Below are 10,802 nucleotides of genomic sequence, written 5' to 3'. Positions count from 1 at the left end.
CCCCCGCCGGATCTATCTCAAGTCCGATCCTCGCCTCTTCCCACCAATACTCTGAACTCTTAACAGCTTCTTTGGAACAAGTTTTTTTTTTTTCCTCCTAAACCTGGAGGTTCCGTTGTTGGCTCGGCTCCTGGCACTCAGGCAGACAGCAGCCTGGGCACCATCCTGCTCTGGCGCTGCACTGGCAGCGGGAAGTGATCTTTTCTGAGGCTGGGGAATATCAATAAGCAGTGTTTTCGCTAAAGTGCTTTTCCGTCTCTCACAGTCAGAGCAATCTGCTTGCCTTGAGCTAGCCCGGAGTTCCTTGTTAACAGCTAATTTGGGTGCCGTTAGTATATGGTTCTGTTGCGAATCTGACATTCACATCGCCGGCTTGATGAGTAACAAAGAGAGGCCGAGCCTTTTCCCCCAACTGCAGCAGCGCGGGCCCATATGGTGTCGTTTTTCAAGGAACAGATTTTCGTCCTTGATGCCATTTCAGAGCTGCTGCCCTCTGAAAGAAATTACCAGCTCTAATTTAATGCAGAACATGCCTGGATGTCACTGCAGAAATCTAGTTAAACTGAGCGCTGGCAGGTCCTGCGAGCTCACAGCCAGTGTTCATTTGCACTCCTGTCTCCCAAGCCTGCCTTGGTGAGCTGAGAACCAGTCCCACGCGGGGGTTGGGGGGACCTTCCCCGCCCCCCCCCCCCCGCCTCCCGCCTCCCCCCCCCCCCCCGCTTCCCCCCCCCCCCCCCCCCGTCCCCCGCCCCGAGGATCCCAAGGCGGCCTAATCCCACATGATCCGAATTCCAGTCCGGGGCAGGTAAAGAGGAAGGTGTAGGGTCTTCCTGCCACCCCCACTCCCCCCACCCCATTCCCACTTTGCCCTTAGAATGGAATCAATGAAATGACCCTGTCTCTAGGTTGGGACTCAATTTCCATGAAACCCTGCGGGGACCCCTTAGGGCAGTTCTGTCACCCCCCCATAGCCTGTCCGAGTGCTTGGGGACAGCCGGTTTCAATTGAGACATGTGGCCCCAATTCTCACAGAGTCAGGGAGGCCAGGAGACCGGTTACAAATCAGAGCACCAGCTATAGCTGGCTCTGGGGCCTGTCTTCTGAGCCTGCACTTCCTCCCTTTAAGAGGAGGGAACTTGGGATGTCTCTCTCCTCACACCCCAGTGGCTCTAACAGTGTGCATTCTTTTCAGACAACCTTTGTGCTCCTTTGTCCTGGGACTCTCACCCTGTGAGGCAGGCACTCCGAGCTGACATCGTCGGGAAGTTATGACACAGAGAGCCAGTGAGGAAGCCTGCTTAAGGTCAGGCAGCTGGTCAGCGAGGAGGGTAGGAGAGGGTCCAGCTGGTCTCACTCCCACTTCAAGGCAGCAGAGTGAATCAGAAGCTAGGCCATCTTGGAGAGCAACAGGCCTACATTGTCGGACTTCACCAAGGTGAGGAGACTGCACAGTGACGCAGGGAATCCTCACTGTGTGACTTGTGTCTCATGAAGGGACACAAGTCCGGAAGGAGGTGAGACGCAGCTCTTAGCTCAGAGTCGAGTCATTGCATCACTTTGAACAAGCCACTTGGCCTCTTCCTCTTAGCCATGGTTCCTAAAGGTGTGGGTAGACTATGCTAAGTGACCTCTGCTGGATTAGCCATTAGTTAGTTCTGTGGCAATAGGTTCAATGCCGGAGCCACACAACACAGAGCAGAGCTAAGATGTTAGCTGAGGGAACAATAGCCCTGACAAATGCTGACAAAGCAAAATGCTCCAGGAAGTGAAAAGGTAAGACAAATGTAAGCCAGGAGGTTACTCCTCTAAGACTAGGCTGTAGTAGGAGGCCACTTGTTTGTTCCGCGTGCCCAGACTCGAAATAATCACACAGAAGCTGTATTAATTAAATCACTGCTTGGCCTATTAGCTCTAGCTTCTTACTGGCTAGCCCTTACATCTTAATTTAACCCATTTCAATTAATCTGTGTACTGCCACGTGGCTGTGGTTTACAGGCCAGGTTCCATCCGGCATCTGTCTCTGGCGGAGCTACATGGCTTCTTCTGACTTCACTTCTTTCTCCCAGCATTCAGTTTAGTTTTCCCCGCCTAGCTCTGTTCTGCCCTGCTATAGGCCCAAAGCAGTTTCTTTATTAATCGGTGGTGATCACAGCATGCAGAGGGGACTCCCACATCACTAGGCAAATGCTGGAAAGGGACACAAACCCAAATCCTAGCCAGACTGGCTCCTAATGGAGAGATGAGGTTAGCAGAGGACAATAGAGACCAGGGGCAACTGCAGTAAAGCAGTGAGCACGACCTGAGTGCAGGGGAGTGTTGTCAGACAGGAATGTCGTCTGTGCAGTGCCCACGAAATTCCAACTTTTTTTTAATGGCTAGGGTTAATTTATTTAGCATGTAAAGACAATTTGAAGGTCCTATTAAAACATTTAAAATACAGACACATTCAGGATAGGAATAATCCCAGCCCAATCCCTGAGGTGGGATGAAGGAGGTGAACCCAGACAGTCTCAAGAGAGGAAGGCCACAGCTTCAGGCCCATGAGCAGACAGCATTGGCCCATCACAAAGAAAGAACTGTTGACATGAGGGTTGGCTCCTGAAGTGTCCCTGGGTCTTCTGTATGTGGCTTCCATTCCACAGAAAAGAATAGTGGTCCTGGGTGGGGGTTTGCGGACAAAGGGCCAACACTCAACAAAGGCCCTCTTACAGTAACGCTGTGTTCCCTTTTATTCAATAGCAAGAAACTAAAAATCCAGGGAAGTCCTTAGGAAACAATCCTCTCCCTTGATGCACCTTGACGGTGTCTGCCAGAGCAGAGGAGAGAAGAGCTGAGCTGACTGCACCCTCAGTGGGTCTCCGCTTTGGTAGAGAGCAGCCAGAGAAGAAGCTGCTATTGCTGGCCAGAGCCTGATTCTTCTTCTTCCCTATGGCCTTATTTTCTTGGGATTCTGTTGATCTGTGTTTTATGTCTGGCATATCTAAGCAAACTGCAAGAGTCATCCTCCTTAACAGAACCTAATCTGTATCACACATCTCTTTTAGGATCCTGGTATTGGGAGTGACGCACATAGGGTCAGACCTGGCATCACCTCTGTAGGATCCTCCACTCGGAAGAAGCCTTCAGAATCCTGGTTCCACTCAATAGTACTCAAGCTGTCTTGTTCTTGCTGGCTGTTCCGGCACTTTGTGTGGTCACAACCACAGGCCCCCCTGCAGGAACACCCGTGGATGGTCTTCCTGGGCACGTTAGCCATTTTCCTTGGTTTCTACTCCTCATCTTCGGCATCACCATCTTCAGACTCCTTTGCAGAATGCGTGGAATGACACTTCAGATCCTCAGTGTCCATACTCTGTTCTAGGAAATTGTCTCTAACATGGGATGGTTTGGGTGGAGGTGGGATGTAGTCAAAGGAAGAAACTTCCCAACATTGAAGGCCATGGTTGGGAAGATGAGATTTCTTGCCTCTGGCCCCTTGAAGAAGGGTCAGTTTCTGTCTGGTGGTTTCATTCTCTTGGAGAAGCTGGCTGAAATTCCAACTTTTTACAACACTTGGAAATCTGGGTATTTATATGAAAATATTCCAATTTTTAAGAATTAAAAACAAATCCAAAGACTTCAAACTCCTTTCGTGCCAAACAAAATGCGTCTGCTGGCCATATGGCGTCCCGGAGCCCCGGTTTGCAGTTCTGTGCTAACATCTTCTGGGTTGGTTTGTGTCTTTCTTTGCTTTAAACGATTTCCGAGGGCTTACTTCCTGGCGTTCCTTCGGGGTGCACCACAGCCGTGACCTGCCTATATCATTTCAAGACAATAACGTACGGCAGCACACAAATCTCATTTTCCTGTTCATGGCCTCTGAGGCTGGACCCCTGACAGGGGCCTGCATGCATGTTGGGCTCCTCCCTCCCAGCCTGCCTGAAAATAACCATCTCCGAGAGACAAACAACAGCAGGGCAGGAAAGAGTGATTTGGCCTGGCTAGCAGGGTGGAACAGACATGGTTATTTTTTTTCTTGCAGTCATTTCTACTTTATTAGATCACATAACCATTTTCATTGTTAACTTAGGTACAAATTAATTGCCGTACAAATGAACGAAAGCGCAGATGAATGCCCTCGCCGTTACTTGAATCTTAAATGGCAATTACTCGAGTTTGTAATCCAATCGAGTCAATGGGAGTGCAGCTGCGGTGCCTGCTCTGGCCCAGTTTGCTGCTAATGGGGAGAATAGATGTCCCTGGAGATCCCCTACCAACCCTCAAGGACCTGGGGGGAGGCACTGAGGTCTGCCGGTGTCCTCATTGTAAGTGTAATGGGGTGCCAGTGTTAGAGACTGTGTGCCCTTTTCCTGTACTCAATTTCCTCTCAGGAGGATTTCTTATTACACACTCTTGTTCTTCTGTCACTTTTCAATTTTAAACAAATCCCCAGAACCACGTGTAAAACAGTAGCCCTAAAAGGCACTGTCCAGAGACTCTTATCTGTGTCCAGGCAGCCTTGCAACAGGCCCCTTCCCTGTCCCGAGCCCTGTCCCCACAGCTGGGTGTGAGTGCTCTCCATGCATTCTGACTGCACTGGCTAGAACTGTCTAGATAGCTGACTGACTTTCCCCCAAAAGAACTCTAACTGACCCAAAAGCAGAGAGAGTCTTATTGACATCGGGTGAGGGTGGGGGGCTGGCAGTCGGCTCCAGCTGGTGGAGACATCACTTCCTCTATGCAGGTAGAGTCTCTTTGCCACCTCACTGAACCGTCCACATGACTATCAAGCAAGTCATTTCCTCCTTGATGGCACAGCCTTCTGTAATTTCCTGCCAATGTCCTCTCCCGTCTGGCAGGGAATGTCAGAGTACCCACCTAGAACAGTTCTTCAGTTTCTGGTGTGGGAGGTCCTTCTGTCTATGTGTGGCTTTTATTGGTTAATGAATAAGAAAACTGCTTTGGCCTATAGCAGGCAGAACTTAGCTAGGAGGGGAAAACTCAACTGAATGCTGGGAGAAAGAAGGCAGAGTCAGGAGAAGCCTTGTAGCCCCACCAGAGACAGATGTCAGAACTTTACCGGTAAGCCACAGCCTCATGGCCACACACAGATTAATGAAGATGGGTTAATTTAAGATATGAGTTAGCCAGAAATATGTTTAAGCTATTGACCAAACAGTATTGTAAATCATATAGTTTCTGTGTGGTTATTTCGTGGTCTGATCAGCCAGGAACAAAAAAGTGGCCTCCTACAACAAGTTTCCATTACACCAGAACAATCTCCTCTCTCCCTTGAAAATGATACATTGATACTTTTTGATTGGATAATCAGATACGGTGTAAATAATGGAGTTGTACCACATATAACTTTCTTTTTTTAAGGAAGGAACAATGTTCCTTAGTGAATAGTAGCCAATGCCAGACTCAAGAGCTGACTTTTTTGTTGTTTTTGTTTTTTGTTTTGTTTTGTTTTTATCCTTGAGATGGTTGCATTGGAGCCTGTTTGGAAGTTTCTATAAATGAGCTTTTAGGTTTTCATCGCAAAGACCCTAAGGTGAAGTATGTCGTTACTATTTTCAGTAAGCTCTGTAGCCAACTGAGGGCCTGTATGGAATTCTGAGACTTCCTGCCTCACTAGCAGGACATCTTTGTATTCTGCATCTTTTAAATTTCAAACAGAAGCACCCTCGATAGCTTCATTCAAAAGTGCCTTTAACCACAGGTCCTAAGCCTGCCATAATAACCTCTGTCATAAAGCACAGCTATATGGATCTGTGTCCAGTGTGCTTTTGTCGTTGTTTGTAAGCCTAGCACAATGTCTTACACACTCCATCGATGTTGAGTTAATGAATGAACAGATGGGCATCTCTTGAAACAAGGTAACAGAACCACTGACTTGTTCTAGAAGGTCCTTCTCCCTTTGCTGCTGCGGATGGAACGTACAGATGTGGACTAATAGCAAAGGTAAAACTATCTAGAAACTACTGACGTAGCATGGATTCCTTTTCAGATTTAGAAATCTAAGCTCCTCAGGGGGAATTTTTGGAATTTTTGCACAGAATATGAACCCTAAGATAAGCATAGGTTTCTATGGCAACCGAACACGAACTTGTTCATTACTTTCTATATTTTACCTTTGTGAAATTCTCATGAGTGAACTGGGACTTGGGAATACATAAAATGCCTCGTCCATCAAGTACACACGGCTTGCCAGCTTCAGTCATTACTTTTCGTGGGAGTTTGATATCCAGCGTCTCAGAGATCTCTGAGGGGTCCATTATCAATACAAGGGGAGTGGAAAGAGCCATTGGTCCACAGTCAAAAAATGGGGCCCAGGCCTAGTTCTTCTGGCTCTAGACCCTGAGTTTAAGCCAGGTCTAGCCTAGCCCTGCCCTTACCCATAAAGTAGAAGGGGTTACCCTGCCCTACAGTTCTCACTGGAGGGAGAAGTGTTTGCCAGTGAGGTGAAGGGTATGCAAATGTAGAGATGACAAAGCAGCCAGTTGGAGGTGGCAGGCATGGTCCCTGCAGCACGGTTCTGGGGACAGAATGAATAAGAGGATTCCCTGGAGGATGCCAGTAACTCTGGCGGGCTGTGTCTTCCAGCTCAAGAGCTGATATGGAAACTAGCGTCCTGAGAGTCAAGCCAGTGGTTCCCGGCCGTTTCCAGGGGTTCCCAGCAGTTTCCAGCGGCAGGCCCCACTTTACAGGCTCCGGCATCTCCCAGCTCTAGTCCACATGATGCCATTTGTACTTTCAGAGCCTCTTGCTTGAGAAAGTATAGACGGACAAGAAGCTATCCTGAATTGTGACCATTATTTTTATTTTTATTTTTGTTTTTTTGAGACAGAGTTTCTCTGTGTAACTTGATCACTCGCTCTGTAGACCAGGCTGGCCTCGAACCCACAGAGATCCACCTGCCTCTGCCTCCCAAGAGCTGGGATTAAAGCTTTGCACCACCACTGCTCAGCTATGACTATTCTTTAATTATTTATATTCTACTAATTGCTATATCATATTGTTACTTGGAAAATATTAGTGCTAGAAAAGAGCAAATCATGTTAGTCATTCAGGCTCTAGACCAGTGGTTCTCACCCTTCCTAATGCTGAGACCCTTTCATACAGTTTCTCATGTTATGGTGACCCCCAGCCATAAAATTATTTTTGTTGCAACTTCATGGCGGTAATTTTGCTACTGCTAGAATGGTAATGTAAATATCTTTGGAGATGGAGGTTTGCCAAAGGGGTCACGACCCACAGGTTGAGGGCAACTGCTCTGATGCTCACAGGTTACCTGGCTTCTCAGAACAACCCTCTGACCAAGCTCACCCTGTGCACTAAAAAGGGCAAAGTGATGAGTGAGAGCCAAGAACTCTGGCCCCAGGTCGAAGACACACGAAGCCGATAACATTGACCTAGCCAATGAAACAGCTGATGACAAGAAAACTTGGCTGCCAGTGGAAGTCTAAGGGGGAACCCCACCCATGAGGTGCTCAGGCATCTGCTGTACTCCTAACTTGAGCGCACTGGCCAGCATGGGGTTCACCCAGCTAAATCTTACTATTCCATGTCAGGTTCAGCCATGCCTCTTGTTGTCGGCATAGAGCAAGTGGCCAGCAATCGCAATAGTCGGATTTGATTACAGCTGGACATACTGACTTCAGGCTCTATAACCATCCCGAGAGATTGCTAAATTGTTACCAATCCCAAGTGACGGATGACAGCAGGCCTCTGAGCTGGGCCCTGAGGCACACGAGCTGACTGGGGGCAATACTTCTGGCCCTCATACGTCTACATTCCTTTCTGTGTCATGGCTCAAAATGGGCACTGAACAAATGCCAGATTTTTTGTGCTTGGAGAGGGTAGTTGTTTTGTACTTTATAGGATATTGACCTTTGACCTCTACCCTCTAGCTACCAGTAGCATCCTATTCCCTACCCCATCCCTCTTATGGCAGCCAAAAATGTCTCCAGGCATTATAAATATTCTTTGGAGAAAGAATGCCCCCAATTCATCTAGGTTAGAACCATTAAGATGACCCATCACCATCTGAGGTTCTGCTCAAACATCCCTCCTGAATTATGAATGCATTCAAGGTAAATATGCGTCACCTTTGTCCAAAGGATTTAGAACACTTGAAAAATCCATTTAAGGAGCGTGTGGTCGATTGTGAAATACAGTCAAGCTCTCGCTGTACGCAAAGGAAATAGAAATGCTGAGAGCTGGGCGGCCAGCAACCTCCTCTGGTCAGTTTCCTTTCTTGCTGTGACGAAATGCCTGAGTGAAGCAGCACACTTGACGGCTTCGCTTCTGCTCACTGTGTAAGAAGGGATCCAGTCCATCCTGGTGGGGCAGCAGAAGTGTGGGTGGCCGTCACATTCACCTCCATCAGACACAGAGAAAGGGATGCTGGTGTTCTGCAATCTTCTCCTTCTTATTCAGTGCAGGACCCCAGTACGTGGGATGGTACCAAGCACATTCAAGGTCAGCTTTTCCCACTGCAGACTTTCTAACAGACATCAGAGCCTGTCTCCAAGGTCATTCTAAACTGCTTCAGGTTGATTTATCTAAGACCAGCCGTTAGCTGGGCATGCAGCTTGGTTGTCAAACCCCTGGTCTAGCAAACCCTGGATTCAATCCTGTGTTAGATACAATCCTGTATCTAACTTGATACAAACTAGAGCCATCAAAGATGAGGGAGCTTGATTGAGAAACTGCTTCCAAATGGTCAGGCTATAGATAGGCCTGTAGGGCATTTTCTTAATTAGTTATTGATGGAGAGGACTTCCAAATGATCAGGCTATAGATAGGCCTGTAGGGCATTTTCTTAATTATTGATGGAGAGGACTAAGCCCATTGTGGGTGGTGCCATCCCTGGGCTGGTGGTCCTGGATTCTGTAAGAAAACAAGCTGAGTAAACCATGAGAAGCAAGCCAGTAAGCAGCTCACCTCCATGACCTCTGCATCAGCTCCTGCCTTTAGGTTTCTGCCCTGTTTGAGGTCCTGTCCTGACTTCCTTTGATGATAGATTCTGATGTAGAAGTGTAAGCCAAATAAACCCTGTCCTCCCCAAGCCTTGGTCACAGTGGTTCATCACGGCGACAGTAATCATAACTGAGACCAATTCTTCCTTTCACATAATCTCTGCATGGCAGGAGTATCAGAACTAAAGGTCACCGTTGTCTCCAAAGAGAAGTTAAAGTCATTCTGGCCCCTGGGTTATCTTGTCTTTTGTTTTTGTGGTGGTTGTTGTTGTTTTGCTTATTTTAAGAAAAGGACCAACTATCACAATGACCCAGTGATCAACAGTCACTCTCTTAAACATCGATTGCTCCAGGGGAAAAAGTGTCGTGATTTTGTACTGCCCACTGTGGGACCCCGAGGAGTCACTGGAGGCTGTTGAAATTTTGTTGCTTTACTGATTTATTTTATTTTTTTAAATTTTATGTGTATGTGTGTGGACTTGAGTATGTATACCACAGGCATGCAAGTGACTGAAGAGGCCAGGAGAGGGCATTGGATTCCCTGGAACTGGAGTTACAGACAATTTTGAGCCACTACATGGGTGCTAGAAATCCAGCTCATGCCCTCTGCAGGAGCAGCAAGTGCACTTAACTGCTGAGCCGTCCACCCAGCCCCCAAATGAAACCTTTCATTGTTGTTGTTGTTTTAAATCCTTGGTTTGCTTTATGGCTCTTCTCCTCGTCCTCCTCCTCTTTATCATTGTTTGCTTGTTTTTCAAGACAGGGTTTCTCTGTGTAGCTCAGAACCTGTCCTGGAACTCGCTCTGTAGACCAGGCTGGCCTTGAACTCACAGAGATCCACCTGCCTCTGCCTCCCAAGTTTAAAATCACATGCCACCACCGCCCAGCTTGATTCGTAATATTTAGCTCCTAAAATTAGTGCCAAAAGGTATTTTAGTCACCTGACAAACTCGGTTCTTTTGGTTTTTGTTTGGTTTCTGCAGAAGTGGGTCTAGCTTTCTCAAAAGGACCTTTCCCATCCATCCTCTTCATCTGAGGAGAACAGTCCCATCCTAGTCGGCGCCTTCAGCAGACAATCTCCTGCCTCAAGTTGTAGAGAGTTACATACTTGCTTCTGTTCAGAGGCGAGGTTTCCCTTTCTGGCTTCATCCCTGCTCCTTTCTAAGGCCACTGCTGTCTATGCTAGGTCTATGGGCACCCCGCACTGTCAGTGGACAGGTAGACACACTGAGTATTTTGGGTGTTTTACCCCACTTTTTTTCCAACCCAACGTCCTCTTCCAGCTTGTTCAAGCCCAGTATTTTCTAGCCTTTGAAGGAAGATCATCTGGTTTTACAAGCACATGCTGAGCCCTGCCTGTGTCTGGCTCTGGTTTGTGTGGGTGCTTGATCTTGGTCAGTGTGGACTGATTGGCCTTGGGTACAGTGCAAGAGGAGAGCCAAAAGGCAACACCCAGACTCAACTCCCAAAGACACTCCCGCTTGTGTTGTAATATCAGACTGAAATGGAGGCAGAAAAAGACCAGCTTCCAGCAGGCCAGCTAGGAAACTGTTCACAATGAATGTCACTGCCTCAGGATAGCAGGACTCCATCTGTTTTTTTGTCTTTGTCTTTGTTTTGTTTTTTTTTTTATCTGCTTGGCACTGTCTGTAGTGTTAGAAGGGCCTTTTGGGGAGTCCTGAGACTTAAAGATGGAGATTCTGAGTCTCAGACTCTGCAGAATTCCCATTGAGGTCCCCTGAGTGGAAGAGAACTTATCAGAGTCCATGCGTAGTCAGGCTGGCTCACCTTAAGGAGCCCCAGATGGGGAAAGACTCTGGGTGGGTGCCACTTCACCAA

At 47.7% G+C, this 10,802-nt stretch overlaps 1 long non-coding RNA gene across 1 annotated transcript; it reads left to right on the top strand.

The window, feature by feature from the left end:
• Nucleotides 1–790: 790 nt before the first annotated feature.
• Nucleotides 791–3,623, top strand: LOC146895623 (uncharacterized). The gene is made up of 2 exons (XR_014997504.2): nt 791–1,435; nt 3,045–3,623. It is a non-coding gene; the product is annotated as an uncharacterized LOC146895623 (long non-coding RNA).
• Nucleotides 3,624–10,802: the final 7,179 nt, after the last annotated feature.

The sequence above is a fragment of the Myodes glareolus genome, chromosome 2 (assembly GCF_982192425.1).
Source record: "Myodes glareolus chromosome 2, mMyoGla1.1, whole genome shotgun sequence".
Lineage (NCBI taxonomy): Eukaryota > Metazoa > Chordata > Mammalia > Rodentia > Cricetidae > Myodes > Myodes glareolus.
Note: the sequence above shows the minus strand (reverse complement) of the source record. Positions and strands in the feature narration are given on the sequence as shown.